The sequence below is a fragment of the Saimiri boliviensis genome, chromosome 19 (assembly GCF_048565385.1).
Source record: "Saimiri boliviensis isolate mSaiBol1 chromosome 19, mSaiBol1.pri, whole genome shotgun sequence".
In the NCBI taxonomy this organism is placed as follows: Eukaryota; Metazoa; Chordata; class Mammalia; order Primates; family Cebidae; genus Saimiri; species Saimiri boliviensis.
In genome coordinates this window covers 33,243,604-33,267,006 of record NC_133467.1, presented here as the reverse complement: position 1 = coordinate 33,267,006, position 23,403 = coordinate 33,243,604, and the positions used below count along the sequence as shown (strand labels likewise).

The 23,403-nt window shown below is 47.1% G+C and overlaps 1 long non-coding RNA gene across 2 annotated transcripts; it reads right to left on the bottom strand.

Moving 5' to 3' along the window:
* Window positions 1-1,700: 1,700 nt before the first annotated feature.
* On the bottom strand, window positions 1,701-21,944 carry LOC141582226 (uncharacterized). Of its 2 annotated transcripts, none has more exons than XR_012515033.1 (3): window positions 21,516-21,944; window positions 11,816-11,877; window positions 1,701-3,106 (listed from the first exon to the last, which is right to left on the bottom strand). It is a non-coding gene; the product is annotated as an uncharacterized LOC141582226 (long non-coding RNA). The 2 variants fall into 2 exon arrangements; XR_012515034.1 differs by lacking the exon at window positions 21,516-21,944 and adding an exon at window positions 13,553-14,199.
* Between the last annotated feature and the right edge of the window lie 1,459 nt (window positions 21,945-23,403).

The following is a 23,403-nucleotide window of genomic DNA, read 5'->3' as shown; positions in this document are numbered from 1 at the left end:
TCTATGGGACACATTTAAAGCAGTCTCTAGAGGAAAATATATAGCAATGAGTGCCCACATGAGAAGAAAGGAGAGATCTAAAATTGACACCCTATCATCAAAATTGAAAGAGCTAGAGGAGCAAGATCAAAAAAACTCAAAACCTAGAAGAAGACAGGAAATAACTAAGATCAGAGTAGAACTGAAGGAAATAGAGACACAAAAAACTCTTCAAAAAATCAATAAATCCAGGAGCTGGTTTTTTGAAAAGATCAACAAAATAGACAGACCACTAGCCAGATTAATAAAAAAGAAAAGAGAGAATATCCAAATTGACGCAATAAAAAACGATAAAGGTGATATCACCACAGATTCCACAGAAATCCAAACCATCATCAGAGATTATTACAAACAACTCTATGCACATAAACTAGTAAACCTGGAAGAAATGGATAAATTCCTGGACACCTGCATCCTCCCAAGCCTAAACCTGGAAGAAGCCGAAACCCTGAATAGACCAATAACATGGTCTGAAGTCGAGGCAGCAATAAAGAGCCTACCACCCAAAAAAAGCCCAGGTCCAGATGGGTTCACAGCTGAATTCTACCAGACATACAAAGAGGAGTTAGTACCATTCCTTCTTAAACTATTCCAGATAATCCAAAAAGAGGGAATCCTTCCCAAATCATTTTATGATACAAACATCATCCTGATACCAAAAACCAGCAGAGACTCAACAAGAAAAGAAAACTTCAGGCCAATATGCATGATAAACATAGATGCAAAAATCTTCAATAAAATACTGGCAAGCTGATTGCAACAGCACATCAAAAAGCTTATCCACCATGATCAAGTAGGCTTCATCCCAGGGATGCAAGGCAGGTTCAACATACCCAAGTCCATAAACATAATTCCCCACATAAACAGAACCAAAGACAAAAACCACATGATTATCTCAGAACAGACATTTTACAAAAGAAGACATACAGGAGGCCAACAAACATATGAAAAAATGCTCATCATCACTGGTCATCAGAGAAATGCAAATCAAAACCACATTGAGATACCATCTCACACCAGTTAGAATGGCGATCATTAAAAAATCTGGAAACAACAGATGCTGGAGAGGATGTGGAGAAATAGGAAAACTTTTACACTGTTGGTGGGAGTGTAAATTAGTTCAACCATTGTGGAAGACAGTGTGGCGATTCCTCAAGGACTTAAAAATAGAAATCCCATTTGACCCAGCAATCTCATTTCTGGGTATATAGCCAAAGGATTATAAATCATTCTACTACAAGGACACGTGCACACGAATGTTCATTGCAGCACTGTTTACAATAGCAAAGACCTGGAACCAACCCAAATGCCCAACGATGATAGACTGGATAGGGAAAATATGGTACATATACACCATGGAATATTACGCAACCATCAAAAACGATGAGTTCACGTCCTTTGTAGGGACATGGATGAACCTGGAAACCATCATTCTCAGCAAACTGACACAAGAGCAGAAAATCAAACACCATATATTCTCACTCATAGGCGGGTGTTGAACAATGAGAACACATGGACACAGGGAGGGGAGCACTACACACTGGGGTCCGTTTGGGGGAAATGGGGGAGGGGCAGGGGGGTGGGGAGGTGGGAAGAGATAGCATGGGGAGAAATGACAGATACAGGTGAGGGGACGGAAGACAGCAAACCACACTGCCATGTGTGTACCTATGCAACAATCTTGCATGTTCTTCACATGTACCCCAAAACCTGAAATGCAATTAAAAAAAAAAAAAAAAGAAGCAGATGAAATACGTGCAGGCTGAGGTCCTATAGCTCTATGAAAATGTCTCAGGAGTACATCATGTGTCTCAGGAGTACATCATTTACCCTCTCTCTCTGGTAAATCACACAAGAAGACACTGATCTACTGGCCCAAAGGGGAAACAGATAAAGAGACCTCTCAGCTCAAACAGGGCCTGGTTCACTGATGGATTTTCCAGTTAGCTTCTACAGGAATTGACTAGGATAAGCCTGTATTTCAACGTTAAAGTGACATCTCTCTTACTGAGCATGGTAAGGGACACTTGTCACACTGAGCAAAGCTTTGTGCAATATGGATTGCTATTTGTCCACCCTGGCAAATGAGCCATGATATATTTTCACTGACTGATAGCCAGTTTTTTGGTCAGGCTAGTAGCAAGACTTGGAGTGGCATATAAATAAGACCCTTGGTGGAGATGAGACAGTTGTATAAAAATTAGCTCTGCTACTAATAGGTTTCTTTGTTACCAATCTGGACACTCTAATAAATGTTTACACTAACAAAGGGAAAAAAAAAAAGTGAACTCATGGGCCAGAGTGATGGCCCTTTGTGTAGAAATATCTCCAGGTTCTCTAGAGAAAACTATAAATGAGAAGAGTCCCAGTTAGAGGGGCTCATTCAGTCATTACAGAAACATTTATTGAGTGCCTACAATATACTGGGCACTGGGTAAGCATTGATAAACACAACAGTGCCTGTCTTCATAGAGCTTACTGTTTAGCTAGAACGACAAACAAATGAGAATTTGCAATTCATTGTGATAAGTGCTCTCATAGTATATATACAGAATACTCTGAGTTTACAAAGAAGGGCTACTAACTCAGGGTGAGTTAAGTACTACTATTACTTTATAATAGTACTTAAGTACTAGTATTACTTTATAGTAATACTTAAAAATTAAAGGAAAAAGCCATTTTATGTGTTCACTGAAATGTTAAGACTCAATATTGTTTACAACGTAAGTCTGGGGAGTGGGGCTGGATGTTTAAGGGGATTTTCACCTCCTACTTTATAGTTTCCTGCTTTGTTGGAAATTTTAGTGATAAGCATGTGTATTGTTTTTGTACACTGAGACGGACAGGTGGAGAAGGGTGGAAGAGAATTCCAGCAGAAGAAACAGCACATGCAACTCGCACTAGAGGCTGCTACGAAGAAACGCCTGAGATTGGGTAATTTATAAAGAAAAGAGGTTTAATTGACTCACAGTTCCACATTGCTGGGGAGCCGTCAGGAAACTCACAATCACAGCAGAAGACAGAGAAGCAGCAGGCACCTTCTTCACGAGGCAGCAAGATGAAATGGCTGCGAGGAGGGGAAATGCCGGACACTTAGACCACCACCAGATCTCGTGAGACTCACTCATTATCACGAGATCACCGCGGGACAACTGCCCCCATGATACAATTGCCTCCACCTGGTCCTGCCCTTGACACGTGGGGGTTATGTGGATTACAATTAAAGGTGATATTTGAGTGGAGACACAGATTCCAACCATATCAGCTACCACAGACTATTTTTATTACTAATTTAGCTTTGAGACTCACAGTTAAGGTGTCAGAGGTTTCTGAAGTTATGCAGTCACCATTCCCTCCCGAAACCACAGGCAGAGCATCCTTAGTAATGCAGACTAGAGGAGACGGGAGGCTCCGAGGAGTCCAGAACAGGGTGAGTGAAAGGAGAGCCAATGGCAGGCTTGTGGGTGAGACGTTGCCTCATGAAGCAATACTCAAGGAAAACAGCAAGGACAGACGGGGTTAACTAGGAGACAGAAGGAGGCCCCTTGCAAGGCAGGACAGGGGTGATAGGGTGAGATGCTACATTAGGGTCAGGGCATGTGGGCAAATTGACCTTTCTCTCATCCTGAGCACCCAAGCAATCTTACCCACCAACTCCTCTCCAGTTACAGCCTTCTCTTCGTTCCCATGGCCACTCTAGTGCAAGTCTTCACCACACCCTACCCTTTTACTGAGGGTAAATGAAGCTGAGAGATAAGAATCACTTAAACCCGAGAAGCAGAGGTTGCCGTGAGCCGAGATCATGCCACTGCACTCCAGCCTGGGCAACAGAGCAAGACCCTGTCTCAAAAAATGAAATAAATAAATTCCCACCAAAAAAAAAAAAATAATAATAATCCCTGTACTTCTGGAGGCCAAGATGGGAGGATTGCTTGAGTACAGGAGGTTGACATCAGCCTGAGCAACATAGCAAGACCCTTTCTCTACAAAAAGATTAGTCATGCATGGTAGCACATGCCTGTAATTGCAGCTACTCTGGAGGCGGAGGTGAGAGGACTGCTTAAGCCCAGGAGGCTGAGGCTGCAGTGAGCCGTGATCACACCACTGCACTCCAGCCTGGATGACAGAGTGAGCCTCTGTCTCAAAAAAAAAAAAAAAAAAAAAAAAAAACTAGTCCTTCATGGGGTCATATGACTGTCAGGCACAGTGAGCTGTGAAGGCCTAGCTCAGTGAACAGGAGGATGTGGAAAGCAAGCCTGATTTACAAGTTACAACCGAGTCAATCTGAGTTGTAATTAAGTGCGCAACTGTTCCTGGGCTGCCTGCCATTAGAGAAGGATGGCTAATATGCTTCAGGTTAAACAAACATTTATTGAGTACCTGCTGAATGCCCCACACTGGGTCTTGTTCAGGCCTCTGATCAATAGGCCATGGACGCATTCAGAGCCCATTAGGTGCTAACTCTAGAGGAATTCCTGGTAAAAAGGAAGGTTAACAAAGTCCCCATCCTTCAAAGGTCCCTTCTGGGAACTTGTATCCTAATCCTAACCTTTCTCTCTGCATTCTTATTACAAAAGGGGTTTCCGGAAAAGTGTCCTAGGGGAAAGGATCACATCTTTTTTTTTTTGAGACAGAGTCTTGCTTTGTCACCAGGCTGGAGTGCAGTGGAGAAATCTCGGCTCACTGCAACCTCCACCTCCCGAATTCTCCTGCCTCAGCCTCCTGAGTCACTGTGACTACAGGTGCACACTACCACGCCCAGCTAATTTTTGCATTTCTAGTAAAGATGGGGTTTCACCATCTTGGCCAGGATGGTCTCAATCTCTTGACCTTGTGATCCGCCTGCCTCGGCCTCCCAAAGTGCTGGAATTACAGGCATGAGCCAGTGTGCCCGGCCAGGATCACATCTTATAACTTTTGCTTACTTAAAAACCAATGAATTAGTGCACAAGAATATAAGATAGATGTTCAGTATGTTATCTATAATTGGGAAGAATTGAAAACAGTTAAATGTCCATTAACAGGGGGCTAATTCAATAGATCATCACACATGCATGTGATATATTTAGTGGAAATGCTGAACCATTTCGAAAAGTTTGTGCTACTTGAGTAAAAAGATCTACCCCACTGCCAAGGAACACAGGCACACTCAAGTTCCCCAAACTCTCTTAAGATAATCTTTCTTGGCCGGGAGCGGTGGCTCAAGCCTGTAATCCCAGCACTTTGGGAGGCCGAGGCGGGTGGATCACGAGGTCAAGAGATCGAGACCATCCTGGTCAACATGGTGAAACCCCGTCTCTACTAAAAAATCCAAAAAAAATTAGCTGGGCATGGTGGCATGTGTCTGTAATCCCAGCTACTCAGGAGGCTGAGGCAGGGGAGAATTGCCTGAACCCAGGAGATGGAGGTTGTGGTGAGCCGAGATGGCACCATTGCACTCCAGCCTGGGTAACAATCGAAACTCCGTCTCAAAAAAAAAAAAAAAAAAAAAAAAAAAAAATCTTTCTTAAGACACCCAGTGACAATAAGGAAATGCAAAATCATGAAGAGGAAGCACTGCTTGCTGTTCTAGGCAGTTCTAAAATCTCTAGTTTAAGGAATGGGCCGGCTGCAGTGGCTCACACCTGTAATCCCAGCACTTTGGGAGGCCAAGGCGGGTGAATTACCTGAAGTCAGGAGTTCAAGACCAGCCTGGACAAAACAGTGAAACTTCATCTCTACTAAAAATACAAAAATTAGTCGGGCTTCGTGGTACACACCTGTAATCCCAGCTACTCGAGAGGCTGAGGCAGGAGAATCAGTGGAATTCGGGAGGCTGAGCTTGCGGTGAGTCAAGATCGTGCCATTGCACTCCAGCACTCCAGCCTGGGAGACAGAGTAAGACTCTGTCTCAAAAAAGGAGGAGGAGGGGGAGGGGGAGGAGGAAGGAGAAGAAGAAGAAATGGTCATGAACACAAGAGAACAAAAAGAAGTAATATGTCAGGAAAAACAAGATAATCTTTTAAAAAAGAGACACAGGAAGACCTACATACAGTGACAAAGAAATATACCTAAGATCCAGTATTTTGCTTAGAAAGAAAAGCAAATGGTAGAACAATAAGCATATAGTCATCTCATTTGCTTAATACAATTATATGGAGAGACTGTCTTTAAATTTCAGTTCCAATGCCAAAGCTGAAAAGAGTAGATAGTAAATCCCCCGCATTCTAAAGAAAAGTACAAAACACAACTTGTTGAACTTCCGATAAGATGACAAAACCTGCCCTGCAGCCCTTGCGCAGTCCCAAGCCCCGCCTTACAGGGGAGGCTATACATTTCAAGGGACGTTTAGGTTATACATGTGAGTAGGGTGTTGTGAGGGAAAGGGGGAGAAGGGAGTTTGTCCCCATCTCAAACCACAACAGAGGGAAATCCTAAAAGAATCACTGCAGAGACCAGAGGAGCCTACAGGAATGGAGGCTGGCTACTTCCTCCCCGACTGCAGAAACTCACAGCTCGCCTTGGGCGCACGGCTGCACAGCTAGGGGAGAGTTCTGGGCAAGTGACAGCTGCCTACTTACTGTGGCTGGAGCCACTCATGACGGAAGGCGGGAAGAGATGGGGACGGCGGGCAAACTGTATTCCTACTATTTGGTAGGGCAAAGATGCCCAAATTTCCTGAGAGTCAAGTGGCTGTTGGGGAAGCAGCCACACTGCCGAGGCGGGTGGATCATGAGGTCAAGAGATCAAGACCATCCTGGTCAACATGGTGAAACCCCGTCTCTACTAAAAATACAAAACATTAGCTGGGCATGGTGGCACGTGCCTGTAATCCCAGCTACTCAGGAGGCTGAGGCAGGAGAATTGCCTAAACCCAGGAGGCGGAGGTTGCAGTGAGCCGGGATCGCGCCATTGCACTCCAGCCTGGGTAATAAGAGGGAAACTCTGTCAGAAAGAAAGAAAGAAAGAAAGAAAGAAAGAAAGAAAGAAAGAAAGAAAGAAAGAAAGAAAGAAAGAAAGAAAGAAAGAAAGAAAGAAAGAAAGAAAGAAAGAGAGAGAGAGAGAGAGAGAGAGAGAGAGAGAGAGAGAGAGAGAGAGAAGAAAGAAAGAAAGAAAGAAAGAAAGAAAGAAAGAAAGAAAGAAAGAAAGAAAGAAAGAAAGAAAGAAAGAAAGAAAGCTGTTTTGATGAGATTCTACCCAAGAAGTCCGCCTGATTGGAGACGGGACACCACCAGTAAGTGGTTACAGATTATACCTGTAGGGGCAGAACTTGTAAGTGGTCAGCCAGCCAGAAACAGCAATTCGAAGACCCAGGTGAGAGACCACTCAAGAACTTGCTGCCATGCTAGAGGGTGTGTGGCTCCACTGAGCCGGGAGAGAACTGCAGAGGGCAGCTCCTAAATCAAAAGAGTTCTATGTATCTTCCTCTGCTCTAAATGGGAGGAGACAGAAGGAGAATGAGTGACCCCACCCCTTTCCCACTGCAGGTTTCTGGGCCACAGGTCAGGCCTAAGATTGGCGGATGAGAGGAGCATTGAACTGGACGTGAGATTCAAGTTTTACATTGAACTGGACTGAGCTATTTTTCCGATGCTTAGAAATGGACAGAAAGCTATTGTGTCTGCTCGAGCCAGTCCTCGGGGACAAGTCAGAGAGATTCTATGTAACATGTCGCATAGCAGGAGCAGAGGTAAGAGAAAAATCAGGCAGTTTCTTCTTTCAAGTTCAGCCCCATCCAATAAACCAGCAGACATATAAAACAGCTATTTTTCCGTCTCTGCAAAAGAGTTCAATAAAGAAACAGGCCAGGCGCGGTGGCTCAAGCCTGTAATCCCAGCACTTTGGGAGGCCGAGGCAGGTGGATCACGAGGTCAAGAGATCGAGACCATCCTGGTCAATATGGTGAAACCCCGTCTCTACTAAAAATACAAAAAGTTAGCTGGGCATGGTGGCGCGTGCCTGTAATCCCAGCTACTCAGGAGGCTGAGGCAGGAGAATCGCCTGAACCCAGGAGGCGGAGGTTGCGGTGAGCCGAGATCGCGCCATTGCACTCCAGCCTGGGTAACAAGAGCAAAAAACTCCGTCTCAAAAAAAAAAAAGAAAGAAACAAAAAAAAAACGAGTGGGTGGATATCTCTGCCACCAGGAGGGATAAATGGACAGAGACCTTTACTTTTCAGGGTTTTTTTTGTGTGTGTGTTTCCTATATTATTTCAATGTTTCGTAACAAGCTTGCATTACTTTTGTAACTAAAGGAATTAATTTTCTTAAAATGTGGATGTTAACCACATGTCAAGCCCGGAATCCTGGAGTCTTTCCCTTAGCTAGTGAGTTTTAGGAGGCAGTTTGCTCAGTGATGTGCTGGTAAACTCACTGCTGCAGAGTGAGACAGTATCCTGATTTGTAGTGTCCGCTGATATTTCCATGGCATAAAGATTCCCACCACAGTTGATTTCAGGCCACCAACAGTTTAATGACTGGCTCACAAAATTCCTGGATATTCAGCAGCTTAACGACTGGCTTGCCCAATTCCTGGATATGTAACCGGCGGCTTTACTGGCTGTAGCACACCAGAAAAGCAACTAGTGGGAGGCCATGGCCAGAGCCCTTTCTCTGGCAATTCATCTCCAGCCTCCGTTAATTACCAGCTGACTGACAGGCCAGCCTCTGCCCAAAAGGAATGAAGGGATCACCCATTTCAACAGCAGGATGTCAGGGCATTCTGACAGGCCAGCCCTGTGACCCCAGCAAGCTGCTCATCTGGGCCAAGTGGAAGGTTCCCGGAGGGTTGGAACGACAGAAACAGGCAGAAAAATCTGTCAGAAGAGGCAGAGGAGAAAAACAAAACCAAACCTCAGACGTCAGTGACCTTCTGCAGCTGCAGAACCCCTCCCGCAGCAAGAAGAAAAACAACGTGGGAAAGTGACCAAGTCAGATGTTCTTCAGCACACCGCAGTCTCATTATGACGGTAATGACCATAACTACAATGGACTGAATGCTCACTCCGGGCGTGTGTTTGTGCTAAAACATTTTACTTCTCACAGCAATCGCATGAGGTAAACACTTCATTTTTCCACTTTACAGCAGAGACCTAACCAGGTTAAATAACTTACTCCCAGAGCATCCAGCTAGTTCCCGGTGAAACTGTGATTTGACCTGATGTTTTATTCTAAGAAAAAGCTAGATTTCTCTTTTTTTTTTTTTTGAGACGGAGTCTTGCTCTGTCGCCAAGGCTGTAGTGCAGTGGCGTGATCTCAGCTCACAGCATCCTCCACCACCTGGGTTCAAGTGATTCCCCTGCCTCAGACTCCTGAGCAGCTGGGAATACAGACGTGTTCCACCATGCTCAGCTAATTTTTTTTGTATTTTAGTAGAGACAGGGTTTCACCATGTTGGGAGGGATGGTCTCAATCCCCTAACCTCATGATCCGCCCACCTCGGCCTCCCAAAGTGCTGGGATCACAAGTGAGCCACCATGCCTGGCCCTTGATTTCTTTTTCTTTTCTTTCTTTCTTTCTTTTTTTTTTTTTTTTTTAATGGAGTTTCACTCTTACTGCCCAGGCTGGAGTGCAATGGCGCAATCACAGCTCACCTCACCCTCTTCCTCCCTGGTTCAAGCAATTCTCCTGCCTCAGCCTCCTGTAGCTAGGATTACAGGCATGTGCCACCATGCCCAGCTAATTTTGTATTTTTATTAGAGACGAGGTTTCTCCATGTTGGTCAGGCTGGTCTTGAACTCCCAACCTCAGATGATCCAAAGCTCAGACGTCAGTGACCTTCTGAAGCTGCAGAACCCCTCCCACAGCAAGAAGAAAAACAACATGGGAAAATGACCAAGTCAAATAGTCTTCACCTCGGTCTCCCGAAGTGCTGGGATTACAGGCATGAGCCACCGCACTCGGCTGAAAGCGAGATTTCTTTACAGTTTCACTAAGTGAGACAAAGTCAGGAAACTGGGATACACCTGTGGATGTTACAGTCTAAGCTGAAAACATTCAGGTTCACTTGTCACCTCGCTAGCTTCATTTAGAAAAGATGTGTTTGTGGCCGGGCGCGGTGGCTCAAGCCTGTAATCCCAGCACTTTGGGAGGCCAAGGTGGGTGGATCACGAGGTCAAAAGATTGAGACCATCCTGGTCAACATGGTGAAACCCCGTCTCTACTAAAAATACAAAAAATTAGCTGGGCATGGTGGCGCGTGCCTGTAATCCCAGCTACTCAGGAGGCTGAGGCAGGAGAATTGCCTGAACCCAGGAGGCGGAGGTTGCGGTGAGCCGAGATTGCGCCATTGCACTCCAGCCTGGGTAACAAGAGTGAAACTCCGTCTCAAAAAAAAAAAAAAAAAAAGAAAGAAAAGAAAAGATGTGTTTGTTATGGCTGTGGCTGTACCTGCTTGAGGGAGAACAGAGAAGAGGTACTTCCTGAATTGGCTGTATGAGCCTTGGAGATAGCATTTTGTCTCCCCTAGTCTAGCCTCTCACTACAGAAATAGATAACTAAGTCAATAATCTGTAAGAATGATAGACCCACATGTAGACAGACCCGTTTTTTTCTATGAGTCCAAATATCTGGAAAGCCTGGGAAATAAGAAACTTTTTTTTTTTTTTGAGACTGAGTTTCGCTCTTGTTACCCAAGCTGGAGTGCAATAGCATGATCTCGGCTCACCGCAACCTCCGCCTCCTGGGTTCAAGCAATTCTCCTGCCTCAGCCTCCCGAGTAGCTGGGACTACAGGCACGCGCCACCATGCCCAGCTAATTTTTGTATTTTTGGTAGAGACGGGGTTTCACCATGTTGACCAGGATGGTCTCGATCTCTTGACCTTGTGATCCACCCGCCTCGACCTCCCAAAGTGCTGGGATTATAGGCGTGAGCCACCGCACCCGGCCTGAGAAACTTCTTTATGTAACAAATGTGCATTACTAGGTGCCAGCCACTATTCTGAAAGGTATCGGGGATAGAAGTCTTTTTATATAGAAAGTTGAGTTCTGGGCCGGGCGCGGTGGCTCAAGCCTGTAATCCCAGCACTTTGGGAGGCCGAGATGGGTGGATCACGAGGTCAAGAGATCGAGACCATTCTGGTCAACATGGTGAAACCCTGTCTCTACTAAAAATACAAAAAAGTAGCTGGGCATGGTGGCACGTGCCTGTAATCCGAGCTACTCAGGAGGCTGAGGCAGGAGAATCGCCTGAACCCAGGAGGTGGAGGTTGCGGTGAGCCGAGATCGCGCCATTGCACTCCAGCCTGGGTAACAAGAGCGAAACTCCGTCTCAAAAAAAAAAAAAAAAAAAAAAAGAAAAGAAAAGAAAAGAAAGTTGAGTTCTTCAGGAACCAGGAAATGGAAAGAAACCAGTGGAGGAAATTAGCAATCCCACGCATATACTGTGTGCTGGATATTGCACAAAGTCTATGGAAACCACTCAGAAGTCAGACTGCTGCAGCAAGAAAGATAAGGTTGACCAGTGCAATGGCTCCCACCTACAATCCCAGAACTTTGAGAAGTCAGGTCAGCATTGCTTGAGCCCAATGGTTCAAGACCAGTTTGGGCAACATAGTGAGACCTCATCTCTCCAAAAATAAACAAAACTAGCCTGGTGTGGTGGTGTGCACCTGTAGTCCCAGCTGCTTGGGAGGCTGAGATGGAAGGATCACTTAAGCCCGGGAAGTTGAGACTACAGTGAGCAAAGATCACACCACTGCTTTCCAGCCCGGGCACAAAGTGAGACCCTGTTTCAAAAAATAAAATAAAAAGAAGAAAGAAAGAAAAAGAAAGGTAAGTTCAGTAGAATCAGACTGACCTGGGCGGAATCTTGGCTCTGTCACTGTGTGAGTCTGGGCTGGTCATCTCCAAATTGTTTTGCTGTAAGTCAGTAAAAGATATGCTTATTATGAAAAAAATAATGTCCTGCTTTATCAAGATTCCACAGGCACCATTGTTCAGGCATGGGAAGAACCTATCTGGCCACTTCAATGCGGTCAGGAAGTAGTGAAACTCCTGGGAGGAAGTACAAGAGTGGCATTTACAGGACTCAGCAATATCAGTGCATGGCACAGGCCTGGGCACCTAGAGATTCCGGAGCCCCTTTGGAGAAGGAGGATAGAAGAGGATATTACTGTCAGGCTTTCTGGGGCTCCATAGAGAGAAACACATTACAGCCCCTGATGCTCCAGCCAGCTGAACAGGTGGGGAGTCTGCCCTAGATACACCCTTAAGCTTTGAGGATAACAAAGCTAGACAAAACCCAGTGCAACCTCCAAACCGCAGGGCCCTGAGCCTCATGGTTTCCAGGGTTTTCATATTTTATCTACCCTTGTCTAACTTCCACAGGGAAGGCCTAAATTTTTTCAGGGCTTTTCCTGCCCTCTTTATCAAGAGCTACTCGCTGGCTCCTCATCCTTGTTCTCAGGAAAGCAGCACTAGGGAATATATGCTCATCAGGGTGGCATGTGGAAGGATGGTGAGATTTCCCATGCTGCCCCCCACTTAGAGGGTAGAAAGCGTCTCTGGCAGCTGGAAATTCTCATAAGACAGAGTTCTAGACAATGAAAGCAAAGGAGATGCCTGCTAAGGGTCTTCTGGAAAATCTTTTTCTTTCCTGACGTAAGTAACAGGAGCATTTGATGCCAGCTCCTTCCTTCTTTCTGCCTGTAATAGTTATGTGACACCTGAGTTGCAGTAGCTATCTTGTGACCTCAGGTGGCAGTCATGAGGACCAGGAGCCAAGATGCTAAAGACGGTGATGAAGCCTGAGTCCTTGATTGTGCTGTTGAGATGACACGGACTGCCTGCCGCTGTCCAAAATGCTTGTGCACAAACACTAAATGCTCTCTTGTCGAAAGCTAATGTTAGCTGAGGATTCTGTTTCTTGCAACTGAAAAAATTTCCAAGAGGTAAAATTGGGTAGGCTAGCGATGGAAACATGAGAGAAAAAAAGGCTTAGAGACAGGGTAACCAGCTCGTCGTCGTTTGCCCAGGACTTTCCTGGGTTTAGTATTGGAAGTCCCACACCACTACTGTGAGCTTTCCCGGTCTCAGGTAAACGAGAATGGTTTGTCACCCTACTTAGTGATACCCGTCAAAGACAAACTTTCTAAGAATGAAGGAAGAAAAGGGCCTGCCCAGGGTGATACAGGTGGTGATCAAGACTGGACCGTAAGCCAGATTCAAGGCTCTTTAGTCATCTTGCAAAGCCATGGAAATGAGTTGCCCTTCCCAGGACACAAAATTACCAAAATTGGCTGGATGCGGTGGCTGACGCCTGTAATCCCAGCACTTTGGGATGCCGAGGCTGGTGGATCGCCTGAGGTCAGGATTTCAAGGCCAGCCTGCCCAACATGGCAAAACCCCATATCTACTAAAAATACAAAAATTAGCCAGGTGTCATGGCAGGTGCCTGTCATCCCAGCTACTTGGGGGACTGAGGCAGGACAATCACTTGAACCCGGAAGGCGAAGTTTGCAGTGAGCCAAGAACACGCCATGGGCGACAAAAGTGAAACGTCATCTCAGGAAAAAAAAAAAATTATCAAAATTACCCCCTTCCAGTTGAAGGCCGGTGACTCCCTGTGGCTCCTCGGAATCTGCTCCATTCTGGCACACAGGACGTGGCTTCTGCGATACTGATCCATTTAGAGAAATGTGGCAAAGCCCATGCCTGTGAAGAGCAAAGCTGGAGGGAGCAAGACCGCCTCCCGGCTTCTGGAATGCTGGGACTGGCTCAGAGCCTTCATTCAGGAGGTGCTGTGTGCATGTGATGAGTGGCTGCCAGGATCTTCACGTGGATATAGGTCAGCAGTTCCAGGAGATGAGGGGACGATGAATCGGTCTTCTCCCTTTCATGGTTTCAGATTCAACATACACTAGGGCTGACTGTGAGTTGAACACTGGGGCTGGTGGTTTCACTCATGTTACTTCACTTAATTTTTTTTTTTTTTTTTTTTGAGACGGAGTTTTGCTCTTGTTACCCAGGCTGGAGTGCAATGGCGGGATCTCGGCTCACCACAACCTCCGCCTCCCGGGTTCAGGCAATTCTCCTGCCTCAGCCTCCTGAGTAGCTGGGATTACAGGCATGCACCACCATGCCCAGCTAATTTTTTGTATTTTTAGTAGAGACGGAGTTTCACCATGTTGACCAGGATGGTCTCGATCTCTTGACCTCATGATCCACCCGCCTCGGCCTCCCAAAGTGCTGGGATTGCAAGCTTGCGCCACCGCGCCTGGCCCGGCACGACTGTATTATGTCCACTTTACAGATGAAGAATTCCCTGAAGACACACAACTTGGTAAGTGCAAACTCAAAGTCCTCTGATCTTTGTGTTATATGTCTACTTTTTTCCTTCTGTATGACTTGCCCTTCTTTTCTGCTCAGTCCCCTTGGACATTCTTCCTCTCTGCACCTTTCTGGCTCCCATCCACCAACCTGCTTCTCCTGCCTTGAGCCTTGGTGACACAGGAGAGCAGAAGCCAGCTGCTGATTGTGGCCGCACCTGTAATATCTGCCTTTTAGCCCTATGAACTAGACTCTGCGTGACCTCACAGAGAGACACTGAAGCTAGGGTTTGTGTGGAGAGAGAAAGTGAGATCCCGCCTAAGCACTGACTTTGATATTTCACACGCTGGCATGAGATGACTCGGAGCTTTCAGATGCCCTTGAAGTACATTCCGCTTCCACAGCCACACCCTCAAAGTATGATGTCATTCATTCATCCGCAGTAATCCGTGGATTGATAAACCACTCTGAGACTCCGTTTCCAAATCTGTCAAGTGAGGTGGGATTGTTTACCGCACATGTCACTATGGGAGGGTGCCTAACAGAAACCAGTCAGTAAGATCACCCTCATTCTCTGGAATAAAGGGACCATATGCTGGGCTTGGTGACACATGCCTACAGTCCCAGCACTTTGGGAGGCTGAGGCAGGAGGATCACCTTAGCCCAGTAGTTCAAGACCAGCCTAGGTAACATAGTGAAATGCAATCTCTTAAAAAAAAAAAAAAAAATTAATTAGCCATGCATGACACCTGTAGTCCCAGCTACTCAGGGGGCGAAGGCAGGATAACGGGGCATGCGCCCAGGAGGTCGAGGCTGCAGCGAGCTGTGATCGTGCCACTGCACTCCAACCTGGGTAACGTGCTGTCTCAGAGATAGATAGATGACAGACAGATAGTATTTTATTCTCTGTAGAGTCTTCCTTCGGGCTTTCCAGGAGCTCTTGCACCTCCGCAGGACATGCAGGGAGCCTTTCGGTGCTCCTGTTTGTGGTCAGGGGGGCCAAAGGGCACCATGCCCGCTGCCTCAGACCTCCCCCTCTCTCTAACCTAGGCTGGAAGGGTCTGGTTTGATACTCTGCAGGGAATTCACCCCTTGGGAATCAATCATCTTTCCCCTTTTATAATCCACTTCCTTCTCAAACTCAAGAGTTCTCTGTCCCCGCTTCCTTTTATTTTATTTTCCCTCCCTATCATATTAGCCACCTGCCTACAGGAAAGAGTGCAAGGGATTGGATTCAGGAGGGAGAGGTGGATGGTATGTGGAAATAAGAGAGAGACATAGTAAAGAAAATCCTGGCCGGGCATGGTGGCTCACGCCTGTAATCCAAGCACTTTGGAGGCCAAGGCAGTCAGATCACCTGAGGTTGAGAGTTCAAGACCAGCCTGACCAACATGGTGAAATCTCATCTTAAAAAAAAAAAAAAAAAAGAAAGAAAAGAAAAGAAAATCCTAGGCTGGGCTCAGTGGCTCACCCCTGTAATCGCAGCACTTTGGGAAGCTGAGGCGGGTGATCTCGTGAGCTCAGGAGTTCGAGACCAGCCTGGCCAACATGGTAAAACCCTGTCTCTACTAAAATTACAAAAATTATCCGAGTGTGGTGGCAGGCACCTGTGGTCCCAGCTACACAGGAGGCTGAGGTTGGAGAATTGCTTGAACCCAGGAGGCAGAGGTTGCAGTGAGCCGAGATTGTGCCACTGCACTCCAGCCTGGGCAACAGAGGGAGACTTTGTCTCAAAAAGAAAAGAAGAAAGAAGGAGGGAGGGAAGGAAGGAACGAAGGAGGGGAGAAAGAAAGAAAGAAAGAAAGAGAAAGAAAGAAAAAAGAGGGAGGAGGGAGGGAGGGAGGGAAGGAGGGAGGGAGAGAGGGAAGGAAAAAAAGGAAGAGAATCCCACCCTGGCTGTTAGAGCAGCTGGTGCCTTCTGCCAGCAGATGGCAGCACCACACCACAGAACCTGCTGAGCACCCAGCGGACCGAAGGGGAGGAGCGACCCAAAGTGAAGTATGTTTGGAGTGGAAGCGCAGAGTTGGGGGAGAAGCTGTAACCTGAACCCACAGCCGGACAGCCGGCAGGGAGACTGCCAGATGCAGGGTCTAGACTGCGGAGTTCCATCCTGGGATGGAGTCTGCAGGATCTGGTCCATCCACGCTTGCATCTAGTCCTCATTTCAAATCCTGCCACCCGGTATTTGGATGACTTTGGTCACGTCATTGCTCTGCTCTGAGCCTGAATTGTCCTCACCCGCAAAAGGAAGCCGTCTCGTTAGCTCAGGCTGCAGTAACAGAACTCCAAAGGCCAGGTGGCTTAAACAGAGGAAACTGATTTCCTTATAGTTCTGGAGGCTGGAAGTCCAAGATTAGGGTACTAGCATGGTTACTTTCTGGTTTCCCTCTTCCTGGGTTGCAGGCAGCTACCTTCTTGCTGTGTCTTCACATGGCCTTTCATTTGTGTGCATGAGAAGCAAAAGGAGAGACAGAGAGATCTGGTGTCTCTTCTCATAAGGACACCAGTCCTGTATGATTAAGGCTGTACCCCTATGGGCCCCGATCACCTTAATTAACTCTCTAAAGGCTCTGTCTCCAAATGGTCAAACTGGGAGTTAAGACTTCAACATATAGATTCAGCTCCTTATCTTGAAAGGTAAAAATATATATCTTGGCCGGGCACGGTGGCTCAAGCCTATAATCCCAGCACTTTGGGAGGCCGAGGCAAGTGGATCACGAGGTCAAGAGATCGAGACCATCCTGGTCAACATGGTGAAACCCCGTCTCTACTAAAAATACAAAAATTAGCTGGGCATGGTGGTGCGTGCCTGTAGTCCCAGCTACTCGGGAGGCTGAGGCAGAAGAATTGCCTGAACCCGGGAGGCGGAGGTTGCAGTGAGCCGAGATTGCGCCATTGCACTCCAGCCTGGGTAACAAGAGCAAAACTCCATCTCAAAAAAATGTAGATAGATAGATAGATAGATAGATAAATAGATAGATAGATAGAGATAGAGAGATAAATATAGAGATACAGATTCAGGGAGTACACAATTCAGTCCATAATACAAGCTCACAAGAATACCTACTTGACATGGTTGTTATGGGGGTACATAAAAATATATGAATATGGTAACTAACTGTATGGTTCTGGCCACTCTAGACAGTGATTAGAAACTTGTTTAAAATTCCCTAAGACCCAGGGAAGAACAGAGCACTGTGCTTAGGAACGACTCTGCTTCTATCTTTTCCCATCTCCCAGCTCATCTCAGGCAAGCCCAGGCTTTCCCTTCCTGGAATACAAGTCGCCTAATGCCCTGTGCCTCGTCTTCACCATTACGGCAAAACTGCCTGAGACCAGACTTGAAGAAGGACTTCCTGCTGGGCAAGAAGCACTGGGCAGAAGGTGGGAGATAGTAAATTGTCTCCTGTGACTTCCCACTGGAGATCTAAAAACTCCAGTGGGACGAGGAAGCCATCTCGCGAAATCTTTCTGCCATCTGGGCAACAATTGGTATGAATACAAAGGGAGAAGACCTTATTTAACTGGCTTCAACCTCAAGAAGTCAAGCTAATCTTTTTAAACTAGAGCTCTGGGAAACACATTTTGAATCTGATGGGGTCTTCCTGGAAGGTTATGGGCAAGACAGGTGTGGCTTGGGACGGATCAGTAAGAGGGTAGAGCTGGGGGCTTGCACATGGATTTCCTTCCTCCACAACTTGACTCCTCTCTGGTGGACATGCCCAAATGCAGTCCTCCTCCATCTCAACGTAAGTGCCTCTCTCGACTTATGGTATCAGTTAGAATCTCAAAGAACCGGGTGGGCACGGTGACTCACACCTGTAATCTCAGCAGTTTGGGAGGCCGAGGCGGGTGGATCACGAGGTCAAGAGATCGAGACTATGATGAAAACCACACGAGGTCAAGAGATCGAGACTATGATGAAAACCCGTCTCTACTAAAAAATACAAAAATTAGCTGGGTGTGGTGGTACGCGCCTGTAGTCCCAGCTACTTGGGAGGCTGAGGCAGGAGAATTGCTTGAACCGGGGAGGCAGAGGTTGCACTGAGCCGAGATTGCACCACTGCACTCCAGCCTGGCGCCTGGCAACAGAGCAAAAGTCTGTCTAAAAAAAAAAAAAAAGAATCTCGAAGAACCTTAGAGATGTGACCACTTGCTTCCACTGTCTTTGGGGCCTGGGGAACATGTGGGACAGAAAAGAGAGGCTGTGATGAGATGCTGAGGAAGTCGGCCCGACAACCATCTTCATTAGCATCCTCATATTATCATCATCAACAACAACGGTCCATGTTTATTTAATTCACTGCGGGACAGGCTCTGGGCTGGCTCTCGTGGGACCATGTTCACTGGGGTCTGAGTCCTGGCACTGAAGGAACACTTAGCCTAGCCAGGCGAGCAGGATAATCAATGGCAGGTGTAATGCGTTTCATGTGCGCACGGCACCTTGCAAGTTTTGAAGAACTTCCGGGAGGTGGCGAATGCAGCTGTGTAGTGTAAGACGGCTTCGTGCAGGGGATGCGCTTTGAGCTGAAAGCTGAATTTTTTTTTTTTTTTTTTTTTTTTTTTTTTTGAGACGGAGTTTCGCTCTTGTTACCCAGGCGGGAGTGCAATGGCGCGATCTCAGCTCACCGCAACCTCCACCTCCTGGGTTCAGGCAATTCTCCTGCCTCAGCCTCCTGAGTAGCTGGGATTACAGGCACGTGCCACCATGCCCAGCTATTTTTTTGTATTTTTTTTAGTAGAGACAGGGTTTCACCATGTTGACCAGGATGGCCTCGATCTCTTGACCTCGTGATCCACCCACCTTGGCCTCCCCAAAGTGCTGGGATTATAGGCGTGAGCCACCGCACCCCGGCCAGAAAGCTGAATATTAAGTAGCAGACAATAAGAAGAGAAGGGCAGGCAGGTAGGAGGAATGCCAGGAGTAAATGCTTGGGGAGAGATTCACTTGGGGAGACATGCTAGATCTCAGCCCCTGTGGCTGTTGCTGAGATTAAGTAATGAGTGATAAGACCGGGAAGGAATGGAGACAGTTCTTAGAGGATCTTGAATGTCAGGCAGGGGTATTCAGATTTCCCCACTAGGCCCTGGAGAGCTAGTAAAGCTGGAGTCTGTCCGCGCTCTGCCTGAAGCTAAGACCTAGCATTTTCAGACCAGTCTTTTAACACCTATTTCCTCCCCTCACTGTCTCCCCAAAGGTTAGACCGGGACTAAAATCCTCCTGTGACTTAGAGCAGACGGCCCTTCGACTGGGGCCCGCATCCAGAGGCCTCCACTTCCCCCTCCCCTCCCCGGCCTTCACATTCCACTTCCCCAGCTGCAAACTCATGTGAGATCATAAGTCACAGTACCATAAACCACTCCAGAGTGTGTAATAAGTGAATTATTTACCAATGACCCTGGCTAAATGTTCACAGGGATAAATGATTAAGCCGCAGATCTGTCAAAAAGTTCCCATAAATAAGTAATTCTGTGCCGCCTTAATGGGCTGTGTAAATTACTCATTCATGGCACTGCTGGGTCACTCTCTGGGGTAAATTCCTCACACCTGATGATTTACGGCTGCGGTCTGCACAGGGTGATACAAATTCTGCTAGCCAGCTGGGCAGACTCCCCAGATGCCAGGCCACCTGGCTAAGCCCCCAGGGATGAGGATACCAGAAACGGTGAGTATCCTGCATCATCTGACAAAAATGTGGGGTCAGAGGTGGGCTGACCTTTGGGGCCACTTGGAGTCTGTCCTACAGGGCAACGTGGCAGAACCAGAATCCTTTTTTTCACAGGCCTCCATTCAGTGAGCATGTACCACGTCCAGTGTCCCAGGCTCTGTGTTAGATGCCCAGATACCAAAGACACAGAAGTGTGCCCCAGTGGGCTTGGTCACATGAAGGAAAGAAGGCTGGGCATGCAATGTAACTGATGCCATGCCAGAGTGCTAGTTGAGCCCACTGGGGGGAATATCTAGCTCAGATGGAGAAATTGAGGGGATGGTAAAGTATGAGGTTTGAGTTTCATTCTGCGCTAGAAAATCCTCGCTCCAATTCAGTCCAAATGGGATGGGCCCTGTTGCTATGATAGTGAACAGCCCTGCGATTTCTGTGGCTTACAACCACAAAGGCTTATTTCTCAACTATGCAATTTTGAGGGTCCGTTGAGGGCTCTGCTTCACCCCATCCTCCTCCTCCCCCAGGACCTGGGCTGATGGCACAATGTCATCTAGGTTATTGCTAGTCTCTGTGACCAAGAGTAAAGAGAATATGGCAGAGCATAACTTGGTTCCTAGAACTTCTGGCCAGAAGTGACACTTCCACTCACATTTTATGGGCCAAAAAAAGACCCATAGTCATGCTTTAATTAAACTGAGACAGGAATTCTAACCTAGGGAAAAAGAGAGAAAAAAAAAAAGGATTTGTGAACAACCCTAATGATGACCCCACATGCAAATTCTGGTCCTGTGAATTTAGGAACTGCTGTGGACTGAATGCACGCATTCCCTACCATTTTATTTGCTGAAGCCCTAATCTCCAATGCAATGGCATTTAGAGGTGGGGCCTTTGGGAGGTGATTAGGTCATGAGGGTGCATCCCTCACGAATGGGATTAGTGCCCTAAAATACATAAAAGAGATTATCTCTATCTGTCTCTCTCCACCATGTGAGGACACAGCAAGAGGTTCAGCAAGAAGCTCTGAGCCCATCTGCTGAAGCTCAGAAGGGCCCAGGACCCCACCTGCCGAAGCTCAGAGGAGCTGCCCAGGACCCCATCTGCCTAAGCTCAGAGGGGCCCAGGACCCCATCTGCCGAAGCTCAGAAGAGGGGCCCAGGACCCCATCTGCTGGCACTGTGATCTTGGACTTTCAGCCTCCAGATCCGTGAGAGATACATTTCTGTTGTTTAAGCCGCCCTGTCCATGGCATTTGCTATAGCAACCCAGTCTAAGCAAGACTACATCTGTGAGCAGGTTCCTAAACTTGCCTTTCACTTTCTTCGGCTATGAAATGGGTGAAGAATAGTAAGGACTACCTCCTAGAGGATTAAATGTGATCATCCGTGTCATGCACTGAACGCCATGCCTGGCGCATGGTAAATTCACCATCACTCCGTTAGCCTTTGTTATTACCATCGGAATGATCCTTCGGCGTGACGGCAGCAGCAGTACCCTGTAGAAGCGGACCTCTGAAGTTGAATATCCAAGAGCAGGTCCCACCCACCAACACATGTGCACACTCACCTTTACTGGTTAACTTGGTCTGAGGTGACAACATCCTCTCCAATATCCTCTCTCCACGGCCACCACCAATATCATCAGTCAGAAGCAGGTGGCAGTGACGGGCGTTGCAGCAGACCTGAGCTGCCACCATCTTCTGTCTTTTCTACCCACTTGAAGCATTTGCCTTGCTCAGGTCACTCCCCCGCCCCAGGCCTCGGTTACTTCATTACAAAACCAGAGCAATAACACTATTTAATAACCCGAGGGCTGGGCCGGGAGAATCCTTCGACTTTCGCTTTCTTGCCGACACCTTTGATTCTTTTCTCTAACTGTCCTCACCCCCACGCCTTGGAGCCTTCCTGGACGGTATCTCTGCACTAGTCGGTCATGACTCATGGCCTGGGTTCCAGGTGGCCCGGAAAGCAGAGGAGGAGCTTTAGATGCGGCCTGGGTTTCCTCTGCCTTCCCAGAGGCCAAAGAGACATCTGTTCCTGTGGCTACCACGTCAGCACAAAATGTGTGCCAAGGGAACAGCAGGAAGGAGAGTGTGTAAATCAGCTGGTTTTCTGTGAGTGTTTCAAACTGCCTCGTAGAAGCACAGAGCTGTTGTTGGGAGGAGATCCCCGAACTGTTGCTGACCACTGAGGCTCCCAGCTTCCTTCATCAGCTTGCACAGGGGACCGTGAGGCTTAATGAGCTGATTGTCATTTAGATGATCAAGGGTCCAATTCTCGGCCCACAGGCCCGCAGCCCTGCCTGCTCCATCTGAGCAAGCCTGAGGAGGCTGGGAAGCTTTATGTTCCACTCTAGAAAAGAAGACATGATTTCCCATCTTTCATAATCAAACCAACTCACACTTATTCACAGCTTGGCAGGCTTTCAGCACTGCGTGGGCATCAGTCAACTCTTCATTCTGTTCATTCCATGGCAAGCCTCTGGCCCGAGCAAGAGGCAGGTACTACAGTTTGCTGTGCAGTTTGTGCCTTCTAGAAATGTACAGACTCTTAGGGGAGATGAGACAGAGGTGTTGCAAAATGATTGTGGAAAACAATAGGCGTTGAATGTGGTGAGGGTCAATTGAAAACAGCTCTCTGATCAGCCGGGTGTAGTGGCTCACGCCTGTAATCCAGGCACTTTGGAGGCCAAGGCGGGCGGATCACCTGAGGTCAGGAGTTCAAGACCAGCCTGACTAACATGGTGAAACCTGTCTTAAAAACAAAAAACAAAACAAAACAAAACAAAAAACCAGAAAACAGCTCTCTGATGACAATGAGCGACAAAGAAAAGATTTGTGACATCAGCTTTTTGTACCCACTTTCCAGCCTGGTGGGTGTGGTCCTAGCCTTAGATATGGCAGACGCTTTAGGGAGAGGTCAGGGTTCTGACCACCGGGTCCGGGCGAGCTGGACAGCTATGGAGGTGAGGAGAGCGCAGCAGGAGAGAGTGACGACCGCGCTCACCGTGCTGGTCTGTGAGCCAGTTCAGCTGTTTCCAGCACATTTATAGAAGCAAGGAGAGCTGGCCTGGAGGGACAGGGCATAAAGATGGGGAAACTGAGAGGCTTTTTGCTCCTCTCATGTAAGACTTCTGATATTAAGATCAAAACAAATATTTGTTGCGAACCTATTTATATGTGTCACGTGCTGGATTAGGGACTTTCATTCTGTTATTTAATTTACAACTCAATCATTCTGTTATTTAATTTACAACACAGCCCTTTGGATGTGTTTTACAATTCCGACTTCCCAGATTATTAAATTGAGGCTCCAAGAAGGAAATGACTCACGCACTGGCAAGTGTTGAGCCAGATTGTATAGTCCTGTCTTCTAAATCCTGCCTCCAAATTCACCCCCCATGACCATCCTCCACTAGGGGGCCATAGTGAGCCACTTAAAACACCATATACCGT